At 34.0% G+C, this 22440-nt stretch overlaps 1 protein-coding gene across 1 annotated transcript in view; it reads right to left on the bottom strand.

The window, feature by feature from the left end:
- Positions 1-22440, bottom strand: part of LOC148609162 (uncharacterized) — a 461126-nt gene that overhangs the window by 100941 nt on the left and 337745 nt on the right. The window lies entirely within an intron of this gene.

Here is a 22440-nt window from a genome sequence, read left to right as displayed (position 1 = left end):
TTTGTGTGGTATATTGGGATCCCCTCTTTCCTTTATACCCCCAACAACTGTGTGGTATATAGGAATCCTTTTGTCCTTTATACCCCCAACAACTGTGTGGTATATTGGAATCCCCTTTGTCCTTTATACCCCCACAACTGTGTGGTATATTGGAATCCCCTCTGCCCTTTGTACCCCCAACCACTGTGTGGTATATTGGAATCCCCTTTGTCCTTTATACCCCAACAACTGTGTGGTATATTGGAATCCCCTTTGTCCTTTATACCCCCACAACTGTGTGGTATATTGGAATCCCCTCTGCCCTTTCTGCCTCCAACAACTGTGTGATATATTGGAATCCTCTTTGTGCTTTATACCCCCAACCACTTAGTGGTATATTGGAATCCCCTTTGTTCTTTATACCCCAACAACTGTGTGGTATATTGGAATCCCCTTAGTCCTTTATACCCCCAACATTTGTGTGGTATATTGGGATCCCCTCTTTCCTTTATACCCCAACAACTGTGTGGTATATTGGAATCCCCTCTGTTCTTTATACCCCCAACAACTGGGTAGTATATTGGAATCCCCTTTGTCTTTTATACCCCCACCTCAAAAACTTTGTGGTATATTAGAATCCCCTTTGTCATTTTTCCATTCAGTCTTTCTGTCAAAATCCTGATTCCTATAATTTGATTGATTTTAGTATTTGGACAGGACATTTGTTTTGAGTGTTTTTTGTTGCTGTCTGATAACAACTTCTTGTCTATAAGGTATTTCCGTGTTCATACATTTTGGAGTATACCTAGCAAGCACAATTTTGAACTTCAAGTTTTAATTTTAATCTCAGAAATAAAATAAAAATTCTTAAATGGGATTTCAAAATGTTAAACATAAAAATTACATGTCAAATTTTTGTATTGTGTTGCATCATTGTTTGAAATATTGCTATGCAACATAAAAGTACACTGAAGTTTAATTTTTACCAGGATTCACCCTCTATTGAATGCTTTTGTTGGAAAGATTTTCTGTAAACTTGAAAGGATGAATGTGGTTGATTTAAATTCACTTTCAAAAAATTGTTTTTTTCTGATATGAATCATATTTAATTTTAATTCTATTATTATTTGAGGTTTTTGTCGTGGTTCCATTTGGATGCTCATTCTGATTTATGTAAATAGATCACCTACACAGTGACTGTCACATGGTTTGAATGTGATGTTTGTGGGTTAACGGGGTTTAACAATTCATTCTTGGCAGCAAAGGAGGAAAGAGATAAGGTGGAAATTGAAGAATTCTATTGATATTTTTTTATTTAGAAACTATTTCTATAAAGACTATTTCTATTAAAGACTAGACAGGGAAAACAGACACACAAAACAAAGAACATGAAATAGCCAAAATAACACAGAGAAAGAAACAAAAGTAAATGAGAAATCTGGACCATAGAAAAAACTAGGAACATGGACCAAGTGCACCAGTAGGGTTAGTGTCCTCTGCATTTCAAGAAACACCTGCTGAGTTCCTTGTAAAATATCATGTAAACGAAAGAGAAAAAGAAAACTATGACACATTGAACAATGTTAGTTTGATCTGACTATTTTTTCCTTCTATATACCCAGGAATGCAGTACTTGTTGCTTTTCTGTTTTTCAGTAATAAATCTTAACTTCAACTTGAATGTTGTTGTACTTTGTCAAAGGTGTGAAAAAAAGTTTGTAAAACCTAGATTTAACTCAACATTTCGTTTAAAGTGCCTATACCAATTCAGGACCATAGGGGTACCAGCTGCTCCGGTGGTGTAATATCTATTTTGTAAGATTTATTTTGGACTTGACTTGATTATGAATTGGATTACTGTTTGGTAATTTTGTTGTTACCCTTATTTAGATTTGTTTTTCAGGTGAGCGACCAGTTTACTGATGGCATTAAAGAAAGCTGAAGTTAGTTTCAAAATGAAGATGATTGGTAAGTTAAACTATTAACTACTGTTACTTCTGGGAGGGGATGTAGCATCCATCTTAAACATACAAATTTGGGTTCCATTGTTACAAAACCATTTTTCTCAATTAATTTGGATTTTTTATATGGCAGATTTGATGGAAGATAAAAATTTCATAGAAATTTAGTACTGTAAAAGTATTAATTTTTCGCTGTATACTAATTTTTGCAATTTTTCGCAGTGAACATAAAAGTGTGATAAATAGAACCCTTGAAATTGATTTTTAGCACTATATAATGCTCATCATTTTTTGAATCCATGAAAATTGATACCCACAAATATGTTCACTAGACAGAATCTGCGAAAAATAGCATCTGCAAAAATTAATTAGTTTACAGTAATTAGAAATTACAGATATTCTTGATAATACTATCACACCTGGGAGAAATTATTAAAGAAAATATAAATGACAATTTTATGACACTACTGTATAAATAGCTAAATTTTTCCATTTTTTTTTCTAGAAAACAAATTAAGATTGACTCTGATTCATTTGTCCCTTTAGTATTTGAGGTGACTCATTTCTACATATCAATTAACAACAAGGAACAAACAGTTGTATTGCAATTGACAAAATTATGACCGATGTAATTTGAAGCACTTTATAAAAGTCTCATAAGAAGAGTCAGCTTTCAAGGTGTTCTTGTCAAAAGGACCTACTCTTTAAAAAGGAAGGAAGTAACTCCTTATAATTCAAAGATTGTCTGATTGAAAAAAAGCCAAGTCTGTAAGCAGCTGAATATTCTTAAATTAAGTTTTTCTGTGGACTTCCCCTGTTTGGTAGCGTACTAAAGATTATGGTGCACACCCTCCTTTGGTGCTTCCTTTCAGCTGTGTCTTATTGGTTTTGCAGTGCAAGCCACATTAACAGAATCCCTCCAAACACTCATATTATCATTCATTTAGACAGGTGTCCTAATTACACAGGTTTAAAATACAGAGAAAATTTAAAATGACTTGAGTACTTATTATGTTTCCCAATGTTTGTATTTTATACAGTTTGTTTTGTACAGATTTCACTGTTGGGTTTATTGAAGGAAGTTATACTATTGTTGCTATCAGATTGAATCAAAGAGAAATTCCCTGCAATGTCATCTAAAACTATCCTTATGAAGTACCAGCCCTTACAAGATAGGTCAAGACTTTCTACTCTAAAATAGTGTGATTCAGAATCCGCTTGCTACATACTTGTTTTTCCAATTAAGTACTTTCCTTATTCATAGTAACTGCTAGAATGACAAAAAGGTATTCTGGTATCGGTAATCTAAGGATTATATTTATAAAATAGAACTTTGGAGAATTAAGTCCTATGGGACATTGAAACAGCTTGTTTTTACCATTTATATTTTAAAAGATCTTTCGTGTAAACATAATGTAAAAATGGAATTTATGGTGGAATCCTCAGCTTTATGTTAAAACTGTATTGTCCCCTCCATGAAGTCACAGAGGGACAAGATAGTGTTAGCTATCAGTCTGCCAGTCTCTAAGGTCAAGATTTCTTGATAATTGTCTTTAAGACACATCTATGTATAGATAATTGTTCATGGCTTTCCCCTCATACCTCATAGATGCTTGTCTTGATTGTAGTTCCATTGGCTTTTTCCAACATATCTCTTATTTATGTTCAGATCATTGCTCCATGGGCTTTTACGTCTGATCTCTAACTTATGTTCGGATCATTAATCCATGGGCTTTTCCCTTCAATATATAATATTTGTCTAAATCATTGATTTATGAGCTTTTCTCTCATATCTACAATGATTGTTCCATGGGGTTTTCCCTCCCACCTTTAATACTTGTGCTGATCATTGTCCATGAATTTTTTCCTCCCATCTTTAACATTTGTCTAGATCATTGTTCCATGGACTTTTCCATCCCATATTTTATATTTGTCTGGATCAATGTTCCATTTACTTTTCCATCCCATCTGTAATATTTGTCTAGATCATTGTTCCATGGACTTTTTCTTCCCATATCTCATATTTGTTTAGATCATTGTTTCATGGATTCTTTCTTCCCATATCTCATATTTGTCTAGATCATTATTCCATGGGCATTTCCCTCCAATCACTTATATTTGATTGGATCTTTATACCATTAGCTTTTCCCTCTCATCTCTAATATTTGTCAGGATCTTTGTTCCATGGACTTTTTTGTCCCATATCTAATATTTGTCTGGATCATTGTTCCATTGACTTTCCCTCTCATCTCTAATATATGTATTTGCCAGATCATTGTCCATGGATTTTTCCCTCCCTTATTTAATATTGTCTGGGCCATTGTTTCATGGATTTTTCCCTCCCTTATCTAATATTGTCTGGATCATTGTTCCATGGATTTTTCCCTCCCATATCTAATATTGTCTGGATCATTGTTCCATGAGTTTTTGCCTTGTATATCATATTTATGGAAGAGGAGTTGTAGTAGTTTGAACTTTCCATGTGACCTTGACAGTGGATGTCATATTTCAGATGTCGTATTTAGACAATTTGTATTATTTCAAGGAGTACTTGGGTGTATTATGAGATGAACACTTGAAATGATTGTGTTTGTGTCATTCATAGAATGAAATGGGGAACTTATTTTTTTGCATTCTTCCGTAATTCATTTGTTTGTAAACATTACACTAGGAACAGAACTTGATATGTAGATGCTGGCACTTTACATTCATGGTGAACTACAACAATTATTCTGTTACACATTGTAACATCTGACTGTTTTAAAGTAATGTAAAGTTAATGTATAAGTAAGTTGGTTTATTTAAAATTGACCTTTTGGTGATTTCTGTAAGTATTAACTATTTTTATAAAGGGTATACGATGGTGCATTTGTTGCATTTCACCATATCTTTTCCTTTTCAATACACAGCAAAAAAATTGTGGTAGTACATTGATATGGCACTGTCATCGTCTGTGTTGTTGTTGTGATCGGTAGACACTTGGTTTTTTGTGTGATAATTTGAGTATACATGTACATTTGTAAGTTGGTTGATCTTATTTTTATAACAAGGTTACAAACCACAAAGGGATGGTTGGTATTGGTTTTAGGTGTTATAGCCTCAACCTTTTAGAATTAAAGACCAAAAAGTGACATAAAACAAGTATTTCATAAAATTTCACATATGTAACTTCAGTAAAAAATTATAAATGTCTATGATATCATTCCACAATGGTCAGACTTAGATTGATTTTCGGGTAACAACTTTTAGAAATTAGGGGCCAAAAAAGGGGGCGAAAAATTTCCAGATAATAACTTGACTAATATTTATTTTTGGTCCTGTTTCCAATTTCATTTATTGGATACCTTATGAAAATCTGTGTCTGTCTTTTTCAATCGTATTTCAGATACCTCTTATGGTTTTGGAGTTTTAAGGAGTCAAAAGGGCCACACTCCATAAAATCTTTTTTCTTATGATCCAATTTTGAAATGTTTTTATTGGATTCTTTATGATAGTCCCTGTCTGCATTTTTAAATGAGATTTCAGATATCTTTAAGGTTTTTGAGTTATAAGGAGTCAAAGGGGCTACATCCCAAAAAAATAGACTTCTTATGTTTTGGTCTGATTATGAAAATTTTTTATTGAATTTTATTGAAGTTTTGTGCTATTTTTTGCAAACCAGCTGTTGTTTCCATAATGCATTATATGTCCCCTATGCTTAAGTGTGTCAAAAATTAATATTGTATCCACACTTACCCCAACCGTTCAGGGTTTGACCACTGTGGTGGTATCATGCTGCTCTCGGAGAAGCTTTTTTTCTAATCATTTGTGAAAAAGACAACATCATAAATTTTGAATAATTTGTTGTTTTTCTCTGACATTTGTCAGCATTTGACTAAGTAATGGACGGGGTTCACTTAAGGGTGTTTTCGCCTCCCCTCTAATTTGAAATTCTAAGCATGTTTAAAATAGAATGATACCTATCTGCTTATTTGTTTAGAACTTGATTTAGTAAGAATTTTGTAAATTAGTTATATATTGTGCAAAATAGCTTAATTTTGGTATTAAATGGATATTTACTACCTACTAATGGGAAACTAAAGAAAATGAGCTTCTTCACCATTGATTGTGACTTAGCTGTCACAATTTTAGATAAAGTTCAACTTGATATGATAATGGGAAAAAGAAAGGATATGGTGACCAATTTGTTAACCATGCCATAGTTTACCTTTCTTCATGACATGACATTTTATTGTGTTTCTCAAAAAGCAGAGGACCTTTACCCAAGTTTTCTCTGGGTTGAATGTTGAATGTTGTCTTAAATGAAGAACAGCATGAAATTCTTGGTTTGTTTTTGTTTCCTTAAAAAAATAGCTAAATTACCTTAGTTTCTGATGTTTATTAATCAAAAGTGGTATGTTTTATGGTCTGAAACAGTGAATTTTGATTGCTTTTCCATCATTTTTGGAGAGTTATTGCCCTTGATATATGATTAGTAAAATTCGTTTTTAAACCCCACCACACGAAGTGTCAAGATGTGTGATTCCCTTCAAAAAGTTGCATGTCTGTCTGTTAGTCTCAGAATTTTGCACACTTGATCAGTACCATAAAATACAGGTTAATATGAATTTTATATAAATTATAAACATTTTTGAATTATAGGACTTTTTGCATTAAAAAAAGGGGGATGTTTTTTTGTTTTTCTGCTCTCACTGAAAATTGTTTTTAGCAAATGCTATGAAACTTTTAGATATTTTTCATATCGATTGTTAGGCTACTTTTCGTTTTCTACAAAGTTTAAATTACACGTTTTCGATTTTTGGCCCCCTTTTTTTTTATGAAAAAGCATGGTTTTTCTGTTTTTCCACTCTGACTGAAAAGAGTTTTCAGCAAATGCCAGGAAACTTTGAGATATTCTTTGTATCTATTGTCATAGGCTCCCTTTTGTTTTCTATAAAGTTTCAATTTCATATTAATTTTTGCACTTTTTGAGCAGAGGACACTTACCCTACTGGTGCACCTGGTCCACACTCCCAGTTTTTAGTGGAGTCTGAGTTGCTCATTTACTTTTTTTACTTTGAATGTATTATTTTAGTTACTTTATGTCCTTTGTTGTGTATGTCTGTTTACCATGGCTGGTGTTTGTCCCTGGATTACATTCTTTTGATTTCTGCAAGAATCTTGGTTCCCTTGATTACTCTTTCATAAAAAAGTTGTTTTTTTACTGTTTTTGCACTTTTACTAAAAAACAATTTCAGCCAAGGCCATGAAACTTTGAGCTATTCGTTGTATCCATGGTCAGAGGCACCATTTTTTTTTTTTTTAATAAAATTTCAATTTCACGTTATTTAATTTTTGGCACATTTTTATACATACATACTCTAACTGGAAAATGGTTTCAGCAAATGTCATGAAACTGTAAGATATTTTTTGTATTCATGGTCATAAGCTCCCTTTTGTTTCCTATAAAATTTCAATTTTATGTTTTCTTTTTATGGCACTTTTTCATAAAATAGGGAGAAGTTTTTTACCTTGCCTGGCTCAAGGGCCATGTGATCTCTAGCCATCTTGGGGCGTACGTTGTTGTCATTGTAGTCGTCATCGTCCTTTGTTGTTAATTTTTATCCAAACTCTTCTTCTCTGACACTACTTGACCAATTTAAATCAAACTTGGTATGAATGTTCCATAAAGTGTTCTGCATAGAACTGATGTGTGGATTTTTGATCCATCAAAAAACATGTCTGCCCTTATTAAAAATAGAACATAAGGGTCAGATAGAATTTTTTTGCATATATCTCAAAACTGTTAAGTATAGCCCAATTCTGACATAAAAGGAAAAATGTTCAGCATGATGAGATCTACCTGTTGCCTAATTTACATGTTAATCTATAAAGCTATGCTGGAGTTATTGCCTTTTTTCAACACTTTTGCTATTTTTAATGTTATTACTTAAAAAAAAACCATTTCTCTTCAGAAACTACTTGACAAAGACAGAATTTAATTAACATTGATATGATTGTTCCTTAGGTATGAGCATTAGCAATTTTTATCCAAGAAAATAAATATTGCCTCTTTTACAAAAATAGAAAGTTGATTATTGAGCCAGGTGAGCAATTCAGGCTCTAGAGCCTCTAGTTTTCTGTTTTCATGCTCAGCCAACAGGCGTATTAGGTGCTCATGACACAGCTCTTTATTCAGCATTATGTGTTGGGCTGTCACTTTATGTTCCATTAATGCCCTAATTTTTATATATCTGCTTTCCATCCTTGTGATCAAGTAATATATTGTAATTGGATCTATTCTTCTTTCCCTTCTAAACTTGGTGATTTATAGGGAACTGTAAGAACACTGCACTTTAATTAGTTGTTAACATATAAGCTATTTTGTACAGGCTGGCTCTGCATTTTTAGTAAACTGTACAGAATGATGCCATGTATTGTACTTGTTGGTCCTTTGCCATTTGAAAATGTAAATTTAGTTTATCTTTAAATTAAATATAACAAAAAAACTAGTGCATGCAAATGTAACTGAAAGATTGTGCTCATCAACAATTAGGACAAAGTTTAAATTTTTTTATTCTGCACATGAATTTGCTTTCTTGATCCTTGAAAGTTCATAGCTACATCTCTTTGTTTGTGATAGAATTTAATTTTGTTTAATGAAGTTTGCCTATTATGTGCTGTATTGATAGTGAGTTGTGATGTTGGGTAAACGTTTTTCTCCATATATACTATTGATATTTTTCTGTTTTGTATGTTTTAATTATTCCTGTGTTGTTTCAGTTGATACGAGTAATGAACAAAAATGTCAATAGCTCGTCTTTTTCGATTAATTGAATTCAAAGCTTAAGTTTTTTTGTAAATTTCAAATGAATTGTGATTGTTAGAAGGTGCTATTTCCTCGTGATTTCAACAATTAATTGACTTTGCATGTCACGTCGGAACTCCGTCCCGTAATTAAAATCCAGATCAGCGCCAGTTGATTGAGTAATTGTATTACTATTGTTAACGAAAGTGCATGCAATAACTATAGTAATTTATCTTAAAAAGCACATTCTCCTATGTATTGTTTGTCGTGAAGCGTGGATTTGAGGAGAATTAAATCGGCTATCAACGTCAGATTGTTTCACTGAGCTTTGTTAACAAGTGATTTTAGAAATTCTAATTTTTCTTCTCTAACAATTGGCAGAAATTCTAGATTTAGATGGATTGATTTGTAAAATAGTGATTGATTTTATTGTTGTGAAGAAAAAAGTTTTTAGGTTATTAAATCAAGGATTTTGTTGACAGTTTCATGATTCCATAGATTTGGAGTATAATAAAAAGAAGTCTTTCTATGATATCATCAGATTATGATATATCATACCCTCTTTTTTCCATTTGGGAGGGGAAAGGATTCACCCTGCCTATCTGTCTGTCTATCTGTACTACTAAGCACAACTCATTCTACATTAGAATTTAAAATCTTGTAAGGAAGGTACATTATATGTAGATATGCTTAAAGGAAGATAGTTGTACTTAGATGGATTATCAAATATGATAAGAGTTAAACATGTTTAATTGGAACAGGGGTGTCCACAGATGTGCTCACAATATTTCTATTTTTGATTTGTTTTACCCCTACTCTACCTTGTGTACACTGTATCCTGTCAATCATGATCTCTACCTTGTGTACACTGTACTCTGTCTATAATTATCTCTACCTTGTGTACACTGTATCCTGTTGATCATGATATGTACCTTGTGTACACTGTACTATGTCAATAATTATCTCTATCTTGTGTACACTGCATCCTGTCAATCATGATCTCTACCTTGTGTACACTGTACTCTGTCTATAATTATCTCTATCTTGTGTACACTGTATCCTGTCGATCATGATCTCTACCTTGTGTACACTGTATCCTGTCGATCATGATCTCTATCTTGTGTACACTGTATCATGTCGATCATGATCTCTACCTGGTGTACACTGTATCCTGTCGATCATGATCTCTATCTTGTGTACACTGTATCCTGTCGATCATGATCTCTACCTTGTGTACACTGTATCCTGTCGATCATGATCTCTACCTTGTGTACACTGTATCCTGTCAATCATGATCTCTACCTTGTGTACACTGTACTCTGTCTATAATTATCTCTACCTTGTGTACACTGTATCCTGTCGATCATGATCTCTACCTTGTGTACACTGTATCCTGTCGATCATGATCTCTACCTTGTGTACACTGTACTCTGTCGATCATGATCTCTACTAAATCAGCAAGAAAATGAAGGTACTTAGTTACAAATTGTATTGTATAATATCTTATTTATATATATACTTCAGAATAATAATCATATGTATGCATAAATACTTATGTATTGTTTTTATTATTAATTTTAGGCGAAGGCCATGTGAGCTATTCCCATTACTTGGTGTCAATCGTCATCGTCGTTGTCGTTGTTAACAATTTTTCAAAACTCTTCACCTCTGACATTAGTCAACCAATTGGAACCAAACTTGGTATGAATGTTCCTTGGGGTATCCTGCATAATACGGATATGGGGATTTTTGATCTGTTGAAAAACGTGGCAGCCATTACTAAAAATAGAACATAGGGGTCAGACAGTAGTTTTTCGCATATATCTCCAAAATATAGCAAAATTATTTCAATTGCTGAAACGACCCTTATTATAAGGCCTTCAAAAGTCTTCAGGGATCAAAGTTGTGAGGCCACTCCTTGTAAGAGTTATTGCCCTTGAAAGATGAAAAATGACTTTTTTACAGTTTTTAGCAAGAATCTAGAAAACTGAAATAGATAGAAAGTAACTTTTGGTCGCTGAAATCATCCTTATGACAGTCCTGCCAAAGTCTTCTTGAGTCAAAATTGTTGGACGACTCCTTTTTAAATTTATTGCCCCTGAAAGACAAATTTTAACCAGGTGAGCGATTCAGACTCCTGGGAGCATCTTGTTTACTATTATTATTTTGTTCGTATTTGTGAAGGCCACAAGGGAGATTGATATATTTTATTGCTAACTGTGTTACCTTCTTTTAAATAAGGAATTTATATTATTATATATTATACCCTTTTTACACTGTGCCCTGCCTATCACCATATTTTTGCTGTGTACATGGTACCCTATTTATCATTATCTCTAACATGTATACAATGTAACCTGAATATCATTATCTCTACCCTGTGTACACTGTGCCCTGTCTATAATTATCTCTACCCTGTGTTCACTGTATCCTGTCTATCATTATCTCTACCCTGTGTTCACTGTATCCTGTCTATCATTATCTCTAACTGGTGTACACTGTCCTGTCTATCATTATCTCTACCCTGTGTACACTGTACACTGTCTATCATCATCTTTACCCTGTATACACTGTGCCCTGTCTTTCATTATCAGTACAATGCCCATCGTTATCTCTACCTTGTCAAGATTGTGAACACTGGGTCCTATCTTTCATTATCTTCTCCCTGTGTACACTGTACCCTGCGTATCATTTATATTGTGTTTAAAATATGCTCTGTTTATCATTATCTCTACCCTGTATACATTGCACCCTGTCTATCATTATCTCTACCCTATGTACATTGTACCCTGTGTTTACTCTAGGAAATATTGTGTTCTGTGTCTACCCTGTTTACATTGCTCTGTGTTTACCCTTAGGTTTTTAATGTGTGCCCTGTTCTTCCCTTGGTATAGTGTGTTCTATGTATATCCTATATACATTGTGACCTTGTTGACCCAAGGATTTAATCTGTGACCTGTACCTCCATAAATTGTATTCTGTGTCTACCCAATGCATGTAGTGCCCAACATTTACCCCTGGTATATTGTGTTATGTTTCTATCCTATGTACATTGTGCCCTGTGTTTACCCTTCGTATATTGTGCTCTGCTTCTTCCCTATGTACATTGTGCCCTCTGTTAACCATTGATATATTATGTGTTCTGTGTTTACCCTTGATATATTGTGCCAGTGTCTACCCTATGAACATTGTGTCCTGTGTCTTCCCTATGTACATTGTGTCCTGTGTTTAACCTGTGGTATATTGTGTGCCCTGTGTCTATCCTGTGAATTTTGTGCTCTGTGTCTAACCTATGTACATTGTGTCCTGTGTCTACCCTTGGTATATTTTATTGTATTTACCCTGTGTATATTTTGTCCAGTGTTTACCTGTGGTATATTGTGTGCTCAGTGTCTACCCTATGTACTTGTGCCCTGTGTCTACCATATGGACATTGTGTACTTTATTTTCCCTTGGTATATTGTGCCCTTTGTTTACCCTTGGTATAGTGTGTTCTGTGTTTACCCAATGTACATTATGCCTTGTGTTAACCAGTTAATGTGTTCCCTGATCCTTCATTGGTTTAGGTTACAGACCACCAATTGCATCATCAACTTTGGAACGTACGCAAAAAAAGTCCTACGCAAACAAAAAAATAGTCCCTTTGTCATGCTATTATACAAAATCTAGGAATCATTTTCACATAAATGGAACTTCTGCTGAAAGATAAATTCATTTTGATCATTTTGAGCCCAAATTTGCCTACTTTTGATAGATATAAGTTATTTTTTTGAAATGTAAACAAAGAGTGGCTAAATAAAGAAAATTGAGAATTCCAGTTACTATTTTTAGGGGTGGGTGAGTTCCGAATGACAGTGCTTCACTGCAAGTCTGCTAACCCCTTGTTTCCTCTTGACTGAGATACCCTGATACATGTAGGTTTCAGGTGATATATGGTTATGAGCAGGTTAAAGTTAAGGTAAATATTTGAGAAGCCTTTGAAAATGGTCAATTTAACATAGGGAGCAATGGGAAACTGAATTAGTGGTTTTTAGCCTTAACTGGGAAATTGCACGTGCAGCCTTGACATTAAAAATAACTTGTACCTTCTGAATTAGATTTTTCTTGAAATATCTTATGAAAATGGATCAAGACAAGTGGATTGAAGCTCAAAAAGAAAGACTTTTGGCCAATTCTGAGGCTCAAGGGGCTAAAGGATGCATTTTGTGTAAATTAGGGGGAGGGGGCAGAAGATATTCCACACTAACTGTAACTTTTCCCTGGAAAAGAGATAAAAAGACAATATATACTCATAGATTTGCATTTATGTTGTTTACCAAGAATTTTGAACTACCTAAAAGCATGCAAGTATCACATAGATGTCATAATAGGAGGTGCATTAATGTGGAAAATTTGTCCCTTGAGCCGGAGCAGGTCAACAAGGACCGTGAACACTGTCGCGGCCTTGTACCCACTCACTGTGCAAAACATTCTCCATATTATGATTGCATTTTATAGGGTAAAGGTAACATATCACACATTATTTCTGTACAACAAGTCTAAACATGTACTAATTATTTACACTATTTACATCACAGTAAGGGAGGTAACTACACCAGTTAACCACACAGGCATTGTACACTAAGTACTGGGCTTTGCCTTTGGCACTTTTGGGTCAGAAATACCCTTTCTATAATGAACCTGGTAGTTTTTTGTCGCATGTAAGTTATATTTCCTTTGACGTGTTCTAGACCTTAGACATTTTGTGCTCTTTAGCTTTTTATATTGTCTACCATATACTTCAGCTTTCTGATTTTGTTTCAGATGTTTGATAACAGATGACCCATGTGTAAGCTCAACACCAAGTATCTTTGTACGAAGTAAGGTTGAATTACCAAACTTGTGATTACTTAAGTGTACCGCAGTATGTACACGACCTGGGAAGTTTCTACTATGAGTGACTGTTTTAGGATTACACCTCTGCAGACTGCGATTAAACGCTTCACATTTTTGGGTCGAGGTAAGAAAACGTACTAAGTCAAGACTTTTAGGCCCTAAAAGTACATTAATACAATTCTCTACCATGACTTCATCCTCATCATTCATATTTATAACCTCATTGTCAGGCAGAAAACCCTTTTTCCACTTATTAGAGGATAGACCAGCACACACATAAGAATGAATTTGGCATGCCGTACCGCATTCTCCATTATAACATTTTATAATTGCTTTGATAGCGGTTGGCATATGGTGTTTTATTTCAAAAAGTTCACCCTTGTGTGTTTCAAAAGCTTTGTTTAGTTCTGCAACGCAGCGAGTTTTTAAATCCATACTAAAACGGTGCTTAAGGTTTCTCTTATTAGGACCAGTAAACATGGATGGGCTGAATGTATACTTTTGCACAGCTCTTTTGATACCAATTGATAGATGTCTAACATCTTTAAGTACATGTACACTTGTTCTTTGAGCTTTTTCTACACCAGTAGCAGATTTGCTATCACCATCAGTAGTAATATGCCTAACTTGCAATGCATCATTCAACTGAATAGTGCATTTTCTAACATATACAGCCTCATTACCTATTGCATCATCTTCAGCCAAGTTAGCTGAACAGTACCCAGCATGGTCAGGACATGATACTTCAATACCCTTGTTTCGTAACCGAGATGCAACTCTGCATAGCTTATTACCAGTGAACACGCTAATAATTCTCTTAAGCGAGGAATTATTTTCAACTATAGTTTGGACAACTTGCGTACCACCTTGAAATGCAGTCACGTCACTATTATAAATGCGATTATTGAAGCGACCATCTGATTCAACATTCACATAAGTAGGGTTTGAGTGACCAACCATCTCATTTTCAGCTACAATATCTTCCCTTATTTCTTTCATATCACCTTCATTGTACCTAACAATTACAGTTCCAACCCTATTTGCAAGTTTTTGCATGCCAGATAGATTAGGAGGGATAATGTTACAAGTTATGCTTATATCCCTATAGCTCTTGCTTGATATGGGAGTTGTTTGTAACCCTGCCTGTAAAGCCATATTTAGAGTTGCTGCCTTTCTACCTGGCTTAGTAGTATTTACTTCATAATACAGTTTGTAGAACTGGCCTCTAAAACCACATTTGTTACATTTTAATCTCTCTTTCCATGCATAACCCCACTTTTTGGCTGCATTAGAGTCAAAATCTAAGTCACCGTCACAACCATTACTTTCAACTATATGCTCTTTTATTGTAGTATTCCACAGTATGCTTACAAGAGAGGGAATGTAATGTTTATATGTGTGGTTGTCTGGATCAGAGACATTTGGCTCAAGATATTCATCAAGTAACTCAGGACTTTTTGGCCGTGGCCGCAGCAGCATGGGAGTGCAAAGGGACTGGTCAGTGTCATGGATTTCCAGAACATTGTCACTACCTTGACTTACTCTAGATTCATAAACAGTATGAGGTAATCTCATAAGAGGCTCAGGGTCATTTTTGGGCTCATATTTAAGTTTCTTACCCTTATGAATAGGAGTATTTCCTTCCTGATATCCAAATTTTTTACCAATAAGTTTCCGCTTGCGGCTCATTTCCTGCCTTCACTCTTACTAAAACTGCTTTTAAATGAAATTTTTTGGCATGAAATACAAGAACAACTACTCTGTGTATTAAATAACTGCTAATTAAACAGGAAATTTATAATTATTTCAAATTGCAGACCACACCTGGCATCCCCCCCTGTGAAAGCCATAAAATGCCATTTATATGGGTATCTGATTAGAAATCTCTTGGGGGCATGTTATAAGGAATATATTATCTACCTGGGTTTTAAATTATTTAAAAGATAATGAAATTTCATATTTTATCCTTATTTTCAATATTTTTTATCCAAAAAGCATTTAATTTATGCCAAAAACATAAAATTTTGGAAAAAAATTAGTTAATTTTCAAATTTTAATTAAATTTTACAGAATTTAAATTTTGCTATGGTCAAAAACAAGATGTTAATTACAACTTTAATATATACTGAACAGTCTAAATTGCAAAAAAAATGAGTAAAAAGCCATTTTCAGTTCAAAAATGGGATGTAATGAACCCTACCACATATGACTATTTTCACTGTAAAATTACTGTTCAGGCCAATATAAGGTACCTTCATATTTTGAGCCATTTTTCGAAAAATCCTTAACGAAAATTTTTAAAACTTGAAATTTCATATCGCAAGTTCCGTACTATGTGGTAGATGCAATAAAAACAAGTTTGAAAGCAGAAAAGGTGTTCTTTAGGTTACAGACCACCAATTGCATCATCAACTTTGGAACGTACGCAAAAAAAGTCCTACGCAAACAAAAAAATAGTCCCTTTGTCATGCTATTATACAAAATCTAGGAATCATTTTTACATAAATGGAACTTCTGCTGAAAGATAAATTCATTTTGATCATTTTGAGCCCAAATTTGCCTACTTTTGATAGATATAAGTTATTTTTTTGAAATGTAAACAAAGAGTGGCTAAATAAAGAAAATTGAGAATTCCAGTTACTATTTTTAGGGGTGGGTGAGTTCCGAATGACAGTGCTTCACTGCAAGTCTGCTAACCCCTTGTTTCCTCTTGACTGAGATACCCTGATACATGTAGGTTTCAGGTGATATATGGTTATGAGCAGGTTAAAGTTAAGGTAAATATTTGAGAAGCCTTTGAAAATGGTCAATTTAACATAGGGAGCAATGGGAAACTGAATTAGTGGTTTTTAGCCTATACTGTGTCCTGTGTCTACCCTTTTTACATTTTATTCTGTGTTTACCTGTGGTATATTGTGCCTCTGTGTGTATCCTCAGTATATGGTGCCCTGTGTCTAGCCTTGGTATATTGTGTCCTGTGTCTACCCTATGTACATTGTGTTTTGTGTTTACCCTTGGTATTTTCTGCTGTGTCTTTCCTATATACATTGTTCTCCTGTGTTTACCCCTGGTATGTTGTGTTATATAGTGTGTCTACCCTATATACATTGTGCCCTGGATTTAACCGAGGGTTTAACTTGTACCCTGATTCTCCCTGAGTATATTGTGTGCCCTGTGTCTACCCTATATACATTGTGCCCAGGATTTACCCGAGGGTTTAACTTTGCCCTGATCCTCCCTGGGTATATTGTGTGCCCTGTGTCTACCCTATATACATTGTGCCCTGGATTTACCCGAGGGTTTAACTTTGCCCTGATCCTCCCTGGTTATATTGTGTGCCCTGTGTCTACGCTATGTACATTGTGCCCTGGATTTACCCGAGGGTTTAACTTTGCCCTGATCCTCCCTGTGTATATTGTGTGCCCTGTGTCTACCCTATATACATTGTGCCCTGGATTTACCCAAGGGTTTAACTTTGCCCTGATCCTCCCTGTGTATATTGTGTGCCCTGTGTCTACCCTATATACATTGGGCCCTGGATTTACCGAGGGTTTAACTTTGCCCTGATCCTCCCTGGGTATATTGTGTGCCCTGTGTCTACCCTATATACATTGTGCCCAGGATTTACCCGAGGGTTTAATTTTGCCCTGATCATCCCTGGGTATATTGTGTGCCTGTGTCTATCCTAGGTACATTGTGTCCTGTGTTTACCCTTGGTATATTTTGCATTGTTTGCCATGTCTATCAGCCAGTTGATTGAGATGCATTTTATGACAGGCTATAAAATTGTTAATCAGATTACCCTTTCTCTTGTAGAAAGAAATGAACAATATGAATTGTAAAGTAGAAATTAAAACTTTATTTATGGTGTGTTTTATTGTCATAGAATTTTAAAAGCATGACTTCTATGGAGATATCAAGATTCTATAGGTACTTATTAGCTCTTTAAACTTGGTGACAATAGAAAAAACTTGTCCTTAAGTTAAATTAATGTTTCATATGCATGTATGTATAAATATATAATCTTTATAGGTCTATTCTTCCTCATGCCAAATAGGTTTTTTGTAATGTTTTGTGATAAAAAAAATTCCCTGGAAAAACACAAATGATAGCTTTGTGATAAAAGTTGCCCTTAAATTACTAACCTTCCACTCAAAAAATTACATGATAACAGGCTTAAGTCACATATCAGTAGCCTGAATGTAGAATTTAGGATAAAATCATTGATTTAAGTCAATTCACATATACTTGCTGATCATGCATGCTATAACTAGGACATTTATTCTAACTGCTCTGCTTTTAGTCAGATACTTGGCAATAACTCATGGCATTACTAGGACATTTATTCTAACTGCTCTGCTTTTAGTCAGATACTTGGCGATAACGCATGGCATGACTAGGACGTTTATTCTAACTGCTCTGCTTTTAGTCAGATACTTGGCGATAACGCATGGCATTACTCAGACATTTATTCTAACTGCTCTGCTTTCAGTTAGATACTTGGCAATAAATCATGGCATGAGTAGGACATTTATTCTAACTGCTCTGCTTTTAGTCAGGTACTTGGCGATAACTCATGGCATGACTAGGACATTTATTCTAACTGCTCTGCTTTTAGTCAGATACTTGGCGATAACGCATGGCATTACTCAGACATTTATTCTAACTGCTCTGCTTTCAGTTAGATACTTGGCAATAAATCATGGCATGAGTAGGACATTTATTCTAACTGCTCTGCTTTTAGTCAGGTACTTGGCGATAACTCATGGCATGACTAGGACATTTATTCTAACTGCACTGCTCTTAGCCAGATACTTGCTAATGATGCATGTCATGACAATGGCATTTGTCCTATCTACATTTATTTTTGAGTTTTGAAAAAAAAACTTGATGGTGCTGTCATCATTGATGCGTGTTGGCATTTTGTTTTCATAACATAAATTATAGCATTTTGCCATAAGGTTTCACACCGCAGAAGAAAGATATGGAATTTGATTTGAGTTATGGTCCATTCCATTTAAGAATAAGGGATCATAATTAGGTCAGTTATAAATGTAGGCATTTTATAAAATTTTGAATGAATTCCTTGTTTCCTTACCAGTTTCAATGACGTTAAATTGGAAGTGTTGCTTTTTTAAAAGAATGATCTGTTAGCTGAGTAGGTGTTTAGATTTACATACCCCTCGCTTAAAATGGGGCAGTATATAGTGATCAAGACGTCAGTCTGTTGCTTCCTCCGTTACACTTTTTAGAAGGATTTTTATGAATCCCTAAGTGAATAATAATTATATAATGCTATTGTATACTTGATACTTCGCTATTTTATCTGAATAAATTTCATGGAACAATTGACATAACATGAACTTTACAATCAGATAGTTGGTAGGTATTCCCATTTTGACCCTACTTCTATTGTTTTGAAAATGTTTAGAAATGATTATTAGATCTTCTACTTTGTCTGTCTGAATGACTTTTCTTGTAATTAATATTTCACTTTGCAGTAATGACTCTGTTACTGGCAAACACTTATATGACACTTTTGTGCATCTGATACGAAACTTCTGATTTGAGTAAGTTTAATGTGTAGTTTTACTGGAAGAATTAAATTATATGGAATTTCTAAAAAGTATATGTGTGTATATATATCATAGGGGTGCTGGGGGTATCTGTTTGTTTCTATGCTCTGAGTGATTTTAGTTTATATTAAGATTTTGGATGTTGGACCCTGTTTTAAACTTGCCCATATTGAGGTCCGATGGGTTGAAAATTAACGTTGTGTGATTTCAACATAATTTGAGTGCTTGTGGTTCTTTGATATGCTGAATTTATCTTTTTAATTTTGGACCATATAGGTTTAAACTTTCTTTTTTTATGTTCTATGACTCCATTTGTTTTGTATCATACATGTCTTGTTGGGTGTGTACCAAGATCAAATATAGTGTCCATACTTGTCCCTAATGTTCAGGCTGGGACCTCTTGGGTAAATAAAGCATTAAAACATGAAGAAATCAATAAGGTATTGTGATTGATTAACATTTTTTAATGCTGTAAATGTGAATTTTTTGATACAGTGGATGTTGTGAATGCTATGTATGTTATGAATACTGTAGATGTTGTAAATGTTTTGAATGTTATGGATATTGTGTATGTTTTGGATGTTGTAAATTTGTTGTTGATGTTGTGAATGCTGTGAAGGTTGTGAATACTGTGAATGTTGTTAATACAGTGGATTTTGCTAATTTGTTGTTGATGTTGTGAATGCTGTGAAGGTTGTGAATACTGTGAATGTTGTTAATACAGTGGATTTTGCTAATTTGTTGTTGATGTTGTGAATGCTGTGAATATTAAAGATTTTATGTATGTTATGGATGTTGTGATTGTTGTGAATGTTTTAGATTTTATGTGTTGTGTAGTGTTGCAGAAATTGGTGTATTCAGGTTATGGTTTGCTACAATCAGATGAAACTGATGCTGCAAAATACACACTATACATTCATATGCAGAGTTTCTAAATCACCTCTACAAAAAAACAATGTTATGAATATTTGATAAGGTTTTACTTGTGACTAATTAATTTTTAAAAATATGTTTGCTGGTGGAAATGGTGCTGTAATACTTATAATGTTCACTGGAACTAAAACAATTAACCAATACTGAATTAGAACTGGACTCATGAATGAACTTGTGTGATATTTAATTGGGTACACCTGATCAAAATATACCTTTACAAGATATACAATTCTAACTTGCAGCCATATCTAATGTGTATCTCTCAGTCTCATAACTTCAATGCTGAATTGAGAACTTTTCTTATATTTACACTAATTTTTTGCCGTGGACAATTGTTCAGTTAATAATGTGAGAGAAGGGCTTTGGAAGTTAACTGCACTTTAAATGGTTGTGCTTCATAAGTGACATTTAGTAATATAATGAAGGAATCAGACCTTGTATAAATAGCCAGAATTTATAAAGATGTTTTATATCATCTATTCATATCTCTCATACATCCATTAGGATTTTTAAGACTTTTGGATTTTCAATTTTACTGTTATCCCGCTATGTATTCACTCACGGTCCAAATCACATTGAATGAGTGCCCATGGGGTGGTGTAATAAATTCATATTTTATTAACTATATTTATTAAGTTTCTTTTTCCACTGATTTTGAATCTTTTGTGGACTACTAAGATGAGCACTGTTGTTTTCTGTAACATGTAAAAGCCTGCCAAATATAATACACGGGGAGAATACAAATGGATATCACATAGTTTTTTAGTAATTTTATTTTGATTAAATTTTATTTTTGTCAACACCTTTGAAGTTTGAATCTATTAATCTTAAACAATCTTTAATGAAATTTGTTTATGTTATACTTTTACTATTATTAAAAATGCATTGTCATTTTTCTATTGTGTGTGACAAGTGTTTAGAACCATCTCTGAACCCTCCTTCTACATGACAATGAGAACTAGCAGAATCATTAAATAATTATACTTTGGTTATGATAATCCAATTTCTTTGATTCTTTTGTGATCCATTGTCCAACCATCCAAAAACGTTTTGTCAGGGTTGGGTTTTGTTAAAATACTTTGTTCATTTTACGAAAGGGAGTTTTGAAAGTTAATAGGTGCGGACTAAGATACTGTTTTTTTTGATGTTTTAAATGTTTGGTTGGTTTAATGTGCATTAAAATTTATTTTTGAGGTCTGCTTACATCATTGGTTTTGTCTCATGATTTATTGTATAAATTGATATTCTCAGGTGTGTTAGAACGTTCCTGCACTCAATGTTCTTTACAGTGCCACATTCATCAGTAGGACTTTAAACTGGTATCCTTTTAAACCAGTCAACATTTCATCTGATAGTGTTGAGGTCTTTGAACTCCTTTCATTTTCACTTTACTTGAGTGGATACTGGTGCATACCTGACTTTAGGCAACAAGTAGTCAGTTACTGTTGTGATGTAACAGTAGAAAATTATTCTATTATACAGAGTAGTCTGTCAAAACCAAACCCTGACTAAACCATAAACCCTGTCTAAACCAATCTAGAATATCTATAAATTTGTCTGAACTAAAACCTCAAAATACCAGGAACTAGTTTGAACCTATCCCTGAATAAACCAGATACCTGTCTAAATCAAACCCTGAAAAACAATTAAACTGTCTTAACATTACCTTAAATAAAGAGTAATCAAGGGAACCAAAATTCAAGCGATAATCAAAAGAATGTAATCTAGGGACAAAGACCAGACATGGAAAACAGACATACACAACAAAGAACATAAAGTTAATAAAATAATACATACAAAGTAACAAAAGGATATGAGCAACTCAGACTCCACTAACAACTGGGAGCATGGACCAGGTGCTCTGGTAGGGTAAGCCTCCTCTGCTTTTCTGGAGACCTGTTTAAACCAAATCTTGAGTAAACCAGGTTCCTGCCTAAACGAAACAATGAATAAACAATTAACCTTTCATAACAAACCAAAAACCTGTTCTAACAAAATGTCTTCTGAAGTCCCTTTAAATCAATATTTCGTTACATTTTGTACTTGTGGAAACTGAACAACTGCCAAAACATACCAAATCCTTTCTGTTTATTCATGTTTCAGTGTAGAAAACTACTATCAGGTAGAACATTCTATCCCTTTAGCCCTGTGGCAAGGTCATACGTTAGTTTAAGGTTATTTAAAGACAGTGTACCAAAGAGAGGCATACACAATTTTATTGCACTGTAGTTGAATTTCTTTATAAGCTGTTGCTATAATGCCATTATTATTTAATTTGTTAGCATATTTCTGTAGAGGCATGAGGATGTCAAAATTGTTCTTAATTCAAA

This window comes from Perna viridis, chromosome 8 (assembly GCF_037379345.1).
Source record: "Perna viridis isolate PV_CMFRI_1.1 ecotype Kerala chromosome 8, ASM3737934v1, whole genome shotgun sequence".
Lineage (NCBI taxonomy): Eukaryota > Metazoa > Mollusca > Bivalvia > Mytilida > Mytilidae > Perna > Perna viridis.
This window is presented reverse-complemented; position numbering and strand designations above follow the sequence as displayed.